Source organism: Mauremys reevesii, linkage group 12 (genome assembly GCF_016161935.1).
Source record: "Mauremys reevesii isolate NIE-2019 linkage group 12, ASM1616193v1, whole genome shotgun sequence".
NCBI classification, from domain to species: Eukaryota; Metazoa; Chordata; order Testudines; family Geoemydidae; genus Mauremys; species Mauremys reevesii.
The window spans coordinates 47,604,843-47,619,410 of NC_052634.1; the positions used below are offsets into that span (position 1 = coordinate 47,604,843).

At 55.8% G+C, this 14,568-nt stretch overlaps 1 non-coding gene across 1 annotated transcript; it reads left to right on the forward strand.

The window, feature by feature from the left end:
• Nucleotides 1-1,689: 1,689 nt before the first annotated feature.
• TRNAW-CCA lies at nucleotides 1,690-1,761 on the forward strand. Its single transcript has one exon. It is a non-coding gene; the product is annotated as a tRNA-Trp (tRNA).
• Nucleotides 1,762-14,568: the final 12,807 nt, after the last annotated feature.

Below are 14,568 nucleotides of genomic sequence, written 5' to 3' on the forward strand. Positions count from 1 at the left end.
TTGCTTGATATATGGCTTTCACTGCACTCTAGTTCTGTTCTCACTGAGTGATCAATTCCAGTTGTTTCCTCAGACCAGCTTCCACAACACACACACTGCTGTGCCCTTGTGTAAGTGTGTCCATGGCTGAACTGCAAGAATTCCTGCTCCTTTCCCTTCTAGCTGGAGCATGAGGAGAGTGTGTTTGTGGTTAATGATGTTGCTGTAGATTTTTGTCCATTTCCTGCCTCGATCATTCAGACAGTCCCTTTCCCGTCATATCCCCAGTACATCAGTGATTGCGATAGCAGGGGGCAGGTTTTCTCTGGGGCACTGAGCTTTGCCAGGGGGTTGATGGCTCCTTTCTTTCCTCACCCTGGAGTAAACTCACTTTTTATTCCATCCTTGATGTTTCAAGGAATAACAACAGATGATCAAAGAAAGAGGTGGACAGGGTGGGTCTCAGGGGAGGGGCAGAGAGGTGTGGGCGATGGACAGGGGAGGGGGCAGAGAGGGGGGGCAGCAGGCAGACCTTGGGGTAGGGGGTGGAGAGGCGCGAGGAGGCCCTGCAGGAGGAGAGGAGCGAGCGATCAGCAGGCCTCAGCCAAAGAGCAGGGGTGGGAAGTGGCCAAATGGGAGTGAGGGTGGAGCACAGGGGGGGCCTCGGAGGGAGGAGAACGAGGGAAGGGGTGGAGGGGGGGACAGCACCACGGTCTGGGAAGGGGCCGCCCACAGGATTCAGGGGGCCTGGGGCAAAACAATTTCAGGGGCCCCTTCCATAAAAAAAAGTTGCAATATTATAGAATACTATATTCTCGTGGGGGCCCTGCAGGGCCTGGGGCAAATTGACCCCCCCTCCTCCCTCTTCGCGGCCCTGCCTTCAGCCTCTCCCTGTAAGTCCCCTGCCCCCTAGACTCTCTCCAATTTGTTTCTGTAGTGTGTGTGTGTGTATGTGGGGAACTGGACGCAATGCTCCAGATGTGGCCTCAGCAGTGCTGACTAGAGGGGAATAATCACTTCCCTCGATCTGCTGGCAACGCTCCTACTAATCCAGCCCAATATGACCAGTTACCCATATTGAATGCAGACACAGCAATATTTGATACATTGGTTCCTGTCCATTCAGGAGGTTATTTCCCACCTATTCATAAATAATGAAGCTGCTCTAAGCGGAGGGGAGAGAGCTGTCCCGTCCGTGCAGTTAACCCATCGCCCCGAGAGGTGGTAGCTATGTCAGTGGGGGAAAGTTATGTTGGTGGGTGTGCAAGCTGTGGTGTCTACATGTGTATATAAAGTTTAATCAAGCCCCATTTTTTAAACCCCTGTGGTCTGGGAATAGAAAAGGAGCTCTCTGAGGGCTGGTCTACACTAGGGGGGAAAATCGATATAAGATACGCAACTTCAGCTACGTGAATAACGTAGCTGAAGTCGAAGTATCTTATATCGATCACTTACCCGTCCTCACGGCGCGGGATTGATGTCCGGGGCTCTCCATGTCGACTCCGCCACCGCCGTTCGCGGTGGTGGAGTTCCGGAATCGATAGAAGCGCGTTCAGGGATCGATATATTGCGTCTAGATGAGACGTGATATATCAATCCCTGAAAAATCGATCGCTACCCGCCGATACGGCGGGTAGTGAAGACGTAGCCTGAGGCAGAGCCCATACTTCAAAATCCTTAAGATCACGGACTTGCCTATGCAAATGTCATGGGGGTATAGCTCAGTGGTAGGGTGTTTGACTCCAGATCAAGTGGGCCTTAGTTCAAAGCCAAGTGCTCCCTTACAAGCTTGTTTCCTCAATAAAAATAATTCCATTTCTAGTATGCTCAGGAGCTCTACTATATAGGGATTCCTGAAATGAATGGACACACTTACTGTATTCCTGTGCAAATGCATAAACACCTAGCAAACGTCCCCCAGCAGAAATCACTTTCAATCCTCTAAGTGTCTTGGTTTGTTTTCATCAATGAAACAAAGACATATGAAGACACATTTGCGGGTCCTTGGCCTCCATGAGCTACAATGTGCAGAAGAACAAGAACCACATCCACATGGGAGGCATGGACTAGTCTGTATTACATTTGGTAAGTAAGTTGCCATTGGGACTGAAAACTCTACTGGGGGTGGACAGGAGCCTGTTACAAAACTAAAATAACCGAGATTTACAAACTCCCTGTTACACATTCAATCCTCTGTTTGTGCACACGGCATCAACTGGGGCTCTAGTAAATGGCAGCCTTCCTTTAACACAGATCGTTGTTCCGTGTGACTTTCAGATGCATTCAAATAGCAGCTGTTCAGAGGTCATGTGCTGCTAGTTCATGAGCAGCAGCAGAGTCTCTGTACGTAACCAACCGTAGAGCTGGGTGTGTCTGCATCCAAGTAACTGCAGAGTCAGTGTAGTCCCAGACAGTTAATTGCACAGTCTCACTTTCTGGTCTCATTGATCATTTGGGTAGAAACAGCAACGGTTTGGTGGGTTTGGTTTGTTTTTTCTCCCTTCGTTTTCTCCTAAGGAATGTGTGATCTTGAGCACGATAGTTTAAGTTCCCTGTGGGTCAGGAAAATTCCATCTCCTTGAAATAGCTGGAGAAGTGACCTGTTTGTATCACCTAGAATAAAGGAGCTTTTGTAAAGCAGTTTCATCTTTATATGGTGGGATAAAAATAGTAAGTTTTGCGGCCAGACACCAGGCCAGGATCAACTGATGGGGCCAGGATCAATTAATTGCAGGAGAAACAAACTCTTGGGAAGTAGCTGTAATTTGTCCCCAAACCTTTCCTTGTTCTCATATGCTATCAGGGATTCTCTTCTAGAGGGCAGAGTTATCTGGGCATGTACCCTCACTCTGTATTCCCTGTTTTTCCAGAGTTTGAGTTTTACTGAACTCGATGTTCTGGAAGGTAAGAGATAGTCACAGTCAAAGTTAACTCTCTGTTAATAAAGGCTGTTGTTAGTGACAAATAATGAGACTAATCCTCACTGCGGTAATTCCACTGACTTCAGTGTACTCTTTCTCCATTTCTAGTTCCAAAAAAAATAAGCGAATTAAAACAACCTTGAGAACTAAAATACTGTGAGAAAGTGGAAATTTTAGTAGCTCAAATAATTCAGTTTCTTCTGTGTCTTGTGCATGTGTAAATGGCACAACACGTTAATTTATAAGCACATCTTTCTTAACATCTTTAAATATTCTGTAGTACATTGACTAGATCAAGTGGGTTGTTCAATGCAGTGAGGTTTTCATGCATTGCCCAAAACATATTTTTCATATTATGTAAATGAACACAACTCATCGAACACAAAATTGTGTATTTCATGCTGTGAACTGTGTCGGTAGCTCAAATTAATAGGTTTATTTTCTCTCTTTCTCTCTCTGTGAGGCACAATGAAATAATTTAGTGATGCTGAAAACGTTCCCTTCTCCTCCAGAACTGCCTTGGAATCACCTTCCCTTTGTAGATTAATCTGTCCCTATGTGTCTACAAGGAAAATATAGTTTATATGAAAAAAACACAATTTTTTAATTAAAGGGACTGAACAGAATAGGTTACTCAGACATAGGTTAGGGGTTTGTTATAGAAGTGGGTGGGTGAGATTCTGTGGCCTGCGTTGTGCAGGAGGTCAGACTAGATGATCATAATGGTCCCTTCTGACCTTAAAGTCTATGAGTCTATGAGAATAGCCACATGATGGCGACACATCAGGAATGCAAAGCAACAGGTTCCTGGTTTGCACATTGATGGTGACAAGGGATTGAACTCGACTCCCCTCTTTTCACAGACACATTTTTTTTATTCTCTGAGGTCAAACGTCAGTTTAAATGTTGTACTTAGTCCTCTGCCTTGTAGCTTCAACAGCCGCAGATGCAAGATGAGTTACTGCAGCCTAGACCTTGTGTCCGTGTTTAGGTGGTTTTCACCTAAACGTTCAAGCAGCTCCCAGTAATGTCCCGAGCTCCCCAAGTCCCACTGACAGCTGAGCTCTTCCTGCCCACTGAGCCCAGCTCAGACAGTGGGTGGGGGGTGAGTTTGTACCTGAATAACTGACAGAGCCAAGCAAGGAGCAAAGAAATGTTTGCTCCGGTCACTAGGTCTCTGTTTCTATTGCTCCTTTGCTCTCTCCCCTTCCCTGATAAGGAGCAACGGTAAGAGAGGAAGAGGTTAAAACATGTGCTAGGTGGTGGCTGGGGTTGGATGACAAATTTAAAACCATCTCAGCACCCTCTAGTGTGACACTGACACCATCAGCTTCTCACCTTTCACTCACACTTCATTAATAACAGTTTCCCTGAACTACTTTGCTGTGATTATTTCAATAGCTCCTACACCGATACCTGCTGCCCCTTCTGGCTGGTTAATTGCACTATTTGGAACCTACTCCTAAAATTACACCCTTCCTGGGAGCAAGATTCAGAACTGCCCAAGGAAACCCCATTGGGTTTCAAGTGCAGCTCAGGCAGGATGGCAAGAGGACAGCACAGGGGTCTCAGAGCTTCTTCTTCCTCACAGAGAGAAGGTTAAGGGGGGCCACTAGTTATGACTCCTGGGTTTTAGTCCTGGCTGTGGGAGGAAAGGGGTGTTTAGTGGATTAGAGTTGGGGGCTTAGGAATCAAAGAGGAAACATCTCCCTTTTCAGCTTCAATGCTCATTGAACAAGAACATGGCTTCTCATCTCTTCGGTTTCAGAGGAGCAGCCGTGTTAGTCTGTATCCTCAAAAAGAACAGGAGTACGTGTGGCACCATAGAGACTAACACGTTTCTTAGGTTCTGTTGCCATCATGTGGCCATTTCATTTCACTTCTTATTGTTAAAAGGTTTGGGTACTTTGCACAGAAACATCATTTCCTTGGGAGAGACGGAGAAGTGGAAGCTGCATTGATTTAATCCTTTGAAAATTAGATAAGGATTAAAATATTCCCCCGACAGCTCAGTCCCAACCGTCCTCCCTCACTGCTGCCAGTGAAGCTCAGCTCTGTCCCACAGCAGCAAGAACTGCTGGGTGCAAGTCCTGGGCCTGATGTGAAGTAAATGTAGGGGTGACTCTGCCTGCCTAGACTGTTCTGTAGAAAAATTCAGACACAGACCATGTCTGGTGAAGGAGAGACAGATGTGTTGTTTGATTGTTTTTCTCATTTTAAATTTACTTGATCATTTTGATGGCAAAAGTATTTGTACGAGACCATGAAAAAAGGAAGAAATCATAAAAATACCCATAGGAGAAAGGGGGTTTCTGAGAGCCAGGGTAGATATGGAGATTTTTATGAAAGGGGGAGAGGCCAAAGTAGGGCCTTTAGCTGGAGCAAAGGGGGAGGGTTTTTTGTGCAGTTTCATTTTAACCAGCCTCACATCCTGTAGTTCCTACTTCCCCACCCCATCAACAAGTGACCTAGCGCCTCCCCACTGGCAAAGCCATCTGTGACTCCTGAGACAGCCCCACTGGTCTGGCCCTCCTCCCCACTGCAAAAACTGCAGACCCTTCAGCACTCCCTCTCCTAGCTGGACCCCCTGGCAGCCAGAGCTCTCCACAGAACTGCCATGGTTGCGCCCCTGGGTCTCTGGTCAAGGACGGCTACCAGCTTTTCCTGAGAATGCAGTTGAGAAATGACTCACCCTTCTCTAGATTCTCGCCTGTGGGCTCTGAGAAGCAGGATGTGCCCTGTATGATAAAGTCCATGTAACATTCCCCTCTCATCCCAGCCCTGGTATGTCGCCAGTAGCTGCTGTCCCTGGGTAGCAGCCAAGGATGTTTCCCACCATTCAGGAGACCCCAGCCTGGGACTAAAGTCAGCTTCAGGCTTCTCCTCTCTCCCTTCTTGGAATCAAGTTCATGTTTTTGCCAAGAGTTAAAGCAGCCCGAACCCCCAGAGTCTGGATCAATGTCACAAGTTCCCAGTGTCTCCATGGAAGAGAATTTGTTAAATCCCAGATGAGTGGGGTTAAATCAGTTCTCAGCCTGAGTCCTTAGGTCTCAATCCTGAGGCTATTGTCCCTCCATGGGGCCATTTCCCGCCTCTCTTTCCTAGGGAAGCACAATTTTCTTTGCACAGACACAGGAGCAGCAAGATCTTTCTCTGTCCCTTGTGCAAAGCTGGGGGCCAAATTCCATGGAAACAATGGACAAGCCAGGGGCCCTGGGCACATCCAGCCCTGGCCGTGAGATGTTCCCTCCCCTCTTTCTTTATGCCCCTGTTGTTATTTCATGGATTGTCTGGGATGGGGGAAAAGCTGAGTTCACTCCAGTTGGAGGGGAAAAAGGACCCTGAAAGTCTCAGGCCCCAACTCCTGCTACCAGGATCACCGAGGTGCTGGGGATTTAAGTAGGAAAGGGACTGTGTGAATTGTCAAGGTGGGGAATGAATAACAATCTACAACTAGATCTACCTCATTAATCACTGACACAGGCTAATCCTGCTGCAGATAGAAGGGAAACTGGGAGTGATTCTTTGCTGTTCAGCCATGGAAACAGTGACCCCATTGCACCGCAGTGAATGTGCTGGGGAAAGCTGGACTTCACAGGCAGGTGGAAAGAGCAGATCCTAGAAACACCTGGAGCTTCCCACAGCACTGCTGCCACCAGGGTCAGGTGTTGAGTGACTCACAGTGCCCCTCCCCTTCCATTACCTTCCAGCAGGGGGTGGCAGCACCCCCCACCCAATACAGGGGAGAGGGCTGAGTGTATCTCTGCACCCTGAGCCCAGGGCACCCACTCTCTCTGCCCCACACATCGAATCTGGCCCTGCTGAAAAGTGACCCTAAGAACCAGCAGCCTCCAGGACAGCAGGTTTGGCCCTCAGAGCAGGGAATGTGTCCCCCAGGCTGCTCTTAGACCACTGGATGCTCTGGAAATAGGACAGCTTTGAGTAGAGTCTGCAGCCCATTTAAGGATGTAGCTCAGTGGTAGTGCACATGCTTTGCATGTATGTAGCCTTGGGTTCAATCCCCACCATTTCCAGCTTCTTTTTTTCACCCTGCTGCTTTGCTCATGCCCGGAGGGGATGTGGCCCAGCAGTCTCCCTGCAGGAGTTTCAATCCTGCTCAGTGAGGGGCAAGTGCCAATTGCATGGAAGGTCTGGGGGGGTTTCTGTTCCTAAATCACCTCGGTACATGTAAGATTCCCACCCACTGTGCTGCTTGGGACAAGGGTAGATGAGAAGGGCGAATCCTCCAGCACTGGAGGGAAAGGTTCCATCTGCACAGACTGAGAGGCAAGGAAACAGAGGGGCAGTCAGTGCTCAGAGAGGAGAGAGGTCAGTGATTTACACCCACCAGGGGACACTGTCTTTCTGAGGCAAGTGCAACTTGCTTGGGATGGTGCTGACGAGTCTGTTCTATGTTGCCTGGTGCTGGGCAAAATCCCCAGCCACACCGCACAGCGCACCCCGACACGGGACAGGGGGCCAAGCAGACGATCCAGCACGAGCGGGGAGAGGATGTGTGGCTGGGGGGAGGAAAGGCCTTGGGCTGCACTAGGGGAGTGCAGAGCAGGGGTGACACCCCAGAAACCTGCAGCAAAGGGATGGACAGGTGGGGTGGGTGGATAGAAGAGGCAGCGGGACTAAAATCTAAAAGGGGAGTGTGGGGACTAGTGGTCAGAACGGGGGAGGGGGGTTGGTGGGAATTCCTGGGTTCTATCTCCAGCCCTGGGAGGGGAGTGGGGTCCAGTGGTTAGAGTGTGTGTCGGGAGGAGAGCCAGGACTCCTGGTTTCTCTCCCTGACTTGCATCCGAAGAAGTGGGTATTCACCCACGAAAGCTCATGCTGCAAAACGTCTGTTTGTCTATAAGGTGCCACAGGATTCTTTGTTGCTTTCCCTGGCTCTGACTCTCTTGTGCAATCCCTCGGCAGTTACCCAACTCACCAGCGTGTGGGAGCGAGGGGCTGGGGCCGGGTTGTGACACGGCCCAGAGTCCTGTGCTGCCCCTTTGTTACCCAACCCAGGGCAGGGTGGGGGATGGTCTGGGAGACCCGCTAAGAAAGGCGCTTCTGGTGGGTTTGTGTGTGGGTCACACTGCCCCCAGCTGGATAGACCCCTCTAGGTCAGAACCAGTCTCAGCCCAGGTCAGACCCTGGGAGCCAGCCCCCTCTGTCGCCACGGCTACGTCTATTGGTCTCCTGGGAAGGTCCATTCTCATTGGTAGCCGTCCAGTGGCAGTGAGTTCCACAGGCCTCGGCACAGGCTGTGTGGGGCAGGAGGTCCTTGTGTTGGGAGCAGTGGGAGTGAACTGTGTGCGGTTGTGTCTCTGAGCACAATTGTGAATATTCTGGTGTGTGTGTAATTGTAAGTGTGGCTGGGGGTGTGATTGTTTCTCTCTTTGGGGGTTGGGCTAGCATGCCCCTCTGGGTGTGTTGTGAGTGAGTGTTCTTGGGATTGTGTGAGTCCCTTTGTGCATCAATGTGTGTGTGTGTCACTTGCTGCAGGATACAAAATCCTGCAAAGCCACCACACACACACACACATACACACACACACGAGAGCAGGGCTCAGCCCCGCCAGCAGGGGGCAGAAGGGACACACACGTCTCTCCTGGGCCAGCTTGGACAATTTCCCATCACGACCCGGCACAGTGCTGGTGCCCCCACACGGGGGTGGGCAGTAACTGGGCAAGGGGGCCAGATGTGCTGGATTCAGAAGGAAGCACTTTGAGAAAATCAGTCAAGGCCCTTAGCAGAGCTGGGACAGGACCCAGTGACCCCTGCACCACCCTGGGAGGGGAGTGGGGTCTAGTGGTCAGAGCAGGGAGGCAGCTGGGCACCAGGACCCCTGGGTTCTATCCCTGGCTCTGGGGTTGGAGAGGGTCTAGAGCAGGGAGACTGGGGGCCAGGACTGCTGGGTTCCATAGGGGAGACTGTTTTTTCTTGTGCTCCCCTCCCTAGAGATCCCAGCCCAGCCCCCTAGTGGAGAGTGAGTGGGAGCCGGGGAAGTTGCTCTCCCACTTCAGAAACATGATTCAACCTCCCCTCCACCATGGGCTGTGACATCATGGACCTCCCCCTCCCCCAGGCAGACAGTAGAAGCCCCGCCCCCACCAGAAAAGAGGGGGGGTCTAGTTGCACCCACAACAATCCCACTCATGGTTGCAAAAAAAAAAAAAACCCACATCCCCACAAACCACTGCTACCCAGGATCTGCTGCTTTCTTTTCACCATGAGCTGCTCCCCGCCAGGCACCACACCCCATTCACACGCCTTTGGTCAATATGCAGCTCAGTAGCAATCACTGCCCCGAAGTGACTCCGGTGCAGGCACCCACAGCACGAACTCCCCACACCGGATTCTGTCCACACGCAGAGAATTCTCTCCGCCGGGCTCCTTCGGTTCCTCTCGCTGCTCCCCGTCCTGCCGCCAGACACTGCTCATCTGCATAGCCCCGCCCATGGACACGTGACACCTTCTGTCGTTTTGGTCTCCAGTGAATGAGTTGCCCGCGGGGAATGAGAACGTCACCGCACGTCACAGCCGCCGGGCGGGGATTGTCTGTGAGCCCCGCGCTGGGGGCGGGGCTTCAGGGAGAGACCCAGCCCCTTAGACAGCCTGGGGCTGGGTGCTATGGGGGGATGGGATGCGGGGTGGGGGGGAGAAGGGGGGAGGGAGAGACCCACCCCCATAGACCCATACGGGCAGGGGATCTTGGGGTCAGGAGGGGAGAAGGGGGATTGGCAGAGACCCAGCCTGGGGTGCAGGAGAAATGGGGTGGGGTGGAGGGAGACATGTCGGGTGGGGTGGGGTGTGTGAAATGTTGGCCCAGGAAACTGAGTCACTCCCAGGACATCGTGTGCAGGAGGGAGCACAGGGGCAGGGAGAGAGCCCCAGCCCCACAGAGCCCCAGAGGGATATTGGGGGCAGGGGAGGGGATGGAGGGGGGAGAGACCCATCTCCATAGACCCCCTGAGGCAGGAAATGAGGGGAGAAGGGGGGAGGGAGGGATCCACCCCCATAGACCTGTAGGGGCAGGGAGATATTGGGGGCAGGAGGGGAGAAGGGGGGTTGGCAGAGACCCAGCCCGGGGTGCAGGGAAATGGGGTGGTTTGGAGGGAACTGGGGAGGAGAAGAGACACAGGGCAGGACACATGTTGGGACAGGGAAACTGACTCACTCCGAATACATGCAGAGCAGGGCTGGGCGGTGGCTGAGCTTGCGGGTCCCTGGGTAATTTCTGGGGGTTCTGTTTCCCCACTCCGCGGGGGGCGCCCCTCTGGGCTGCGGAGCCCTGGGGTGGGCGGGTGCAGGGGCTGGGTGTGTGTGTCAGGCTGGGGGAGCTGCCTGGGCAGAGGGGCTGGAACTGGGGGGGCTCCAGGCACCAGCACACCCAGCGCGTGGTTGGGGGCAAGCTGCAGGGGCTCGGCTGGTCCCCGCGAGGGCAGCAGGCACCCCAGCCCCTCCCCCACTCTACCCCCCCAGCCCCACTCCCCTCCCAGAGCTGGGGGAGAACCCAGGAGTCCTGCCCACCCCTATTTCCATATGGCTCCCCGCCCCGCCCCCGAGTGGGGAGAGAGGAGGGCGGGGGAGAAGCAGGCGGGGGCGCTGGGGCGCGGGGCTGCGGGGCGGGGCAGGGCCGGGCCGCGACCGCGGGGCAACGCGAGGGCGCGTCAGGCGCCGGAGGGGGGCGGGGACTGGGGTCCCTGGGGGGCGGGGCGGGATGAGGAGTTGCGTTGGGGGGGGAGGGGTCAGGTGGACCCAGGGACCCGCCCTCACCTGGGCTGGAGAGGACGGAGGCGCCCGGGGCAGGCTGGGAGTTGTAGTTCCTGGCTCGTCTCAGAGCGGAAGCGACGGACAGTTGCTCAGGCAACGCCCCCTCCCGGTGCACTCTGGGAAGCGTAGTTCTCTCTCTCTCTCTCTCTCTCACACGCGGCCTCTATTGGAGGCGGGGCCGTAACTCGTCACTTCGCGCCCCTCCCGCTCCCTGATTGGCGGAGAGCGCGGGACAGAGACTCGGCGCGTGGGGAGGCCCCGGTTCCCTCGCCCGAGGCTGCGCTGCCCCAGCGCGCTGCGGCCGCTGGGATTCGAATCCCGTGGCTCGGGGCAGCCGGCGGCGGGGCCGGTCCGAGGGGCGCTGGGGCGGGCGGTGAGTGGCTCAGACCCCAGTTCCAGACGCCCGCCCAGCCCCTGCCCGGGGCAGCCCGGCCCGTGGCATCCGGGCTGGGGGGGGCGCAGGGCAGAGGCAGCGCGGAGTGAAAGGGCTTCACCCCAGCTGGGCCTGGGGCAGCAGCGAGGGGGCTGAGCTGCCTGGGAGCAGCCCCCTGGCGGCAGCCTGGGGCGCGGGGCCCCTCAGCCCCCAACCAGCCCCTGCAGTGTCCCCTGCTGTGACCCTCCGCCAGCCCCGCCCCGGCGTCCTCCCCACCCTGTCCGCTCTGCCCGGCCTTTCCCTTCGCCCCCGCCCTCCTCCTCCCCCTCCCCGTCCTCAGCACCCCGACCCCCTTCCTCCTCCTCCCCATCCCTGTCCTCAGCACCCTCCCTCTCCCTCCCCAGCACCCCACCCTCCTCCCGCCCCACCCCTGACATCCTCCTCCCCCTCCCCCAGCACCCCACCCCCTTCCTCCTCCTCCCCATCCCTGTCCTCAGCACCCTGCCCCCGCCTCCTCCTCCCCCATCCCTGTCCTAAGCACCCTCCTCCTCCCCTCCCCCAGCACCCCACCCTCCTCCTGCCCCACCCCGACATCCTCCTCCCCTCCCCCAGCACCCCACCCCCTTCCTCCTCCTCTCCCCATCCCTGTCCTCAGCACCCTCCTCCCCTCCCCAGCACCCCACCCTCCTCCTGCCCCACCCCTGACATCCTCCTCCCCTCCCCCAGCACCCCTGCCCTCCTTCTCCTCCCCATCCCTGTCCTCAGCACCCTGCCCCCGCCTCCTCCCCTCAGCGCCCCGACCTCCTCCTCCCGCCCCACCCCGACATCCTCCTCCCCTCCCCGTCCTCAGCACCCCACCCCCGCCTCCTCCCCATCCCTGTCCTCAGCACCCTGCCCCCGCCTCCTCCCCCAGCGCCCCGACCTCCTCCTCCTGCCCCACCCCTGACATCCTCCTCCCCTTCCCATCCTCAGCACCCGCCCCCACCTCCTCCCCATCCCTGTCCTCAGCATCCCACTCCCTCCCCCTCCTCCCCAGCACCCCACCCTCCTTCTCCTCCCCATCCTCAGCACCCTGCCCCCTTCCTCCTCCTCCCCATCCCCATCCTCAGCACTCCTCCCCTCCTCCCCTCTGTAGGGCCCCGACAGCCCCTTCAAGCCCCCAACCTGCCCCCCGTGTCTCCCCTTCTGTTGTGACCCTCTCGCTTGCCCCACCACCATCTGTGGGGATCCTCAGCCCCAGTGTCCCCTCCCCATCCTGTACACTCTGCCTGGCCTTTCCCTTTGCCCCTGACCTCCTCCCTCCCGTCCTCAGCGCCCGACGCCGACCTCCTCCTCTCACCCCACCCCGATGACCTTCTCCTCCTCCTCCCCTGTCCTCAGCACCCCATCCCCGTTCCTCCTGCCCCTCCCCGTCCTCAGCGCCCTGCCCCTAATTGATTCCAGCCCATTTCTCCATTGCTGGGCCCCACTTTCCCATCCCCCCACAGCCCCAGTCCATCCCCAAGGTGTGAGGTTCCTCATCTCCAATCTCTGCTACCCCCAAACCTGCCGGGTTCCCCTTTTCAGCCACAGTGGGGTCATCCAACCCACCCCCACCCATCCACTCTGGGCTCTCTAAATCCCACATTCCCACAATGCACCTTGGTATCCCCACCCTCCTCTATCCCTAATCCCCCTAGTCCCTTCCCTTGGGTCCCCCTGGACACCCCAACCCCCAGTCCGGCCCCCACATACACCCCAGTCACTCATCATACGCTGAGCTAGTCCTTCAGGGGCCCCCACAGCCCCCCAAACTCCTCCATCCATGAGCCCCGTGGGCCTGTGGCCGGGAAGTGGGGGAAGCTCCCACTTTGGCTGGGCTGGGGGTGGGTGTTAATCTTTTCCTGGCTTGTGTGTGCTGAGCTCACAAAGGCTTTTTGCTCCCTCGGGGTGGGGGGTGGTTTTGGCCGAAGGTGACGTGCTTTGGTAGCCCTGTGGATGCTGCGTGGTGTCTGGAATGGGGGGGGGGTGTTCCCATCATGCCCCTTCCCCTCTGCCTGCAGCGCTGAGCACAGACAGGTCTGAGGAGCAGAGCAGGAGCTCTGGGAAGGAGAAGAGCAATATGAAGATGGAGTCTAAGACGAGGCCAGGTGACTTCTGTGGAGGGAGACATGCTGGACAGCACCAAGGATTGGGGAGACAACCAGGTGTGAGCCCAGGGTTCAGATTTCTAATTGTAGCTGTGATGGCAGAATGGGAGGAGGGTTGAAGCCGGAGCCCTGGGGTGCGGGAGTAGCGAGAAGAGGAGTCTCGCCACCATTGCTTTTTATTTTCCTCTTGTGTTGTGTTTCATACCAAGGGGAAAGAAGTCGCGGGGATGTCTCAGTCTCAGAAGTCTCAGTCCAGCTCTGAGATGAGATGGAAAGTGAGCGAGAGCAGTGACAGGGTGAATCCTGTTGATGCCAGGCAAGACCTGCCCAGCTGGGATGAGAGTAGCTTCCTCTATCGGTGAGAGAAGTATCTGGTTTGGGGAGGGCTCTGGTCACAGCCCCCCTGGCTCCAGGCAGGGACGTCCCCTTACCTGGGTGTGGGTTTCTGGACTAGCTGTGGGTTTCTGGACTAGCTGTGGCTTCAAGGGAGATGATGTTGCCATTCGTAGGGGCTGATCATCTCTCTGGCCAGGAGTGGTGTGTGCTCCCTAGCAGAAAGTTGGATCCATGAGGGTGACTCCCTGTTCTGAGTTTCTTTCTTTCTCCAAGGTTTCTCTCTCTGTGTTGGCCAACTTACACTCAAACTCTCTCTCTCCTTTCATGGACACCTCTCATGTTCAGTTGCCTTCATCCTCTTCCTCTGCTCCTCCTCCCCCAGTCCCCTATGGGCTCAGCTGGGTCTATCTGCCCACGGGCAAGGTCTTTGCCATACTGGGAAGGATGTGTCCTGCCTGCCAGGATAAGGGGGTTGCTCCTCCCACCCCCTATCTTCAGGGAGACCTCATTGCTGTAACTGGGTCACAGCGTGAGTGGCCAGTCATGTCTTTGGGGTTGTGGGGGCTGAGACTGAGAGGAGTGGGCTCGCAGTCATGGCTTTGGGCACAGGATTAGAGATGCCCAGAACCCCCCTTATCACCCGCTAGCTCCATTACTGCATCACCCAAAAGCCTCGCTCAGGGTCCTTTATGCCTCCTTGTGCTGGGCACTGCAGGGCCAATCAGAGGGACAGCAGGATGCATGAGGAAATAGATGAGTGTGTGAGGCAGATGGGTGAAGGGGGGTGTGTGGCATACATGGGGGACGGATGGGAGGTTGAGAGTTTGACGGACAGCGGGACAGATGGAGAGCTGCAGGGACGGATGGTGAGGTCACAGGCTGGACTTTTGATGGGTTCAGCTCATGGCCGCTGGCCCTGTCATCTCCTGCCCCCATCTGCCCGTCTGACTCTGCCCCTGTCTCTCACAGGCAGCACTCAGCAGAGTCTGGCCCTGTCGTTACACTGGTGCCTACATCCAGTGTACACCTGTGTGTTATGTGCTCCTGGAGAGCTCAGGCA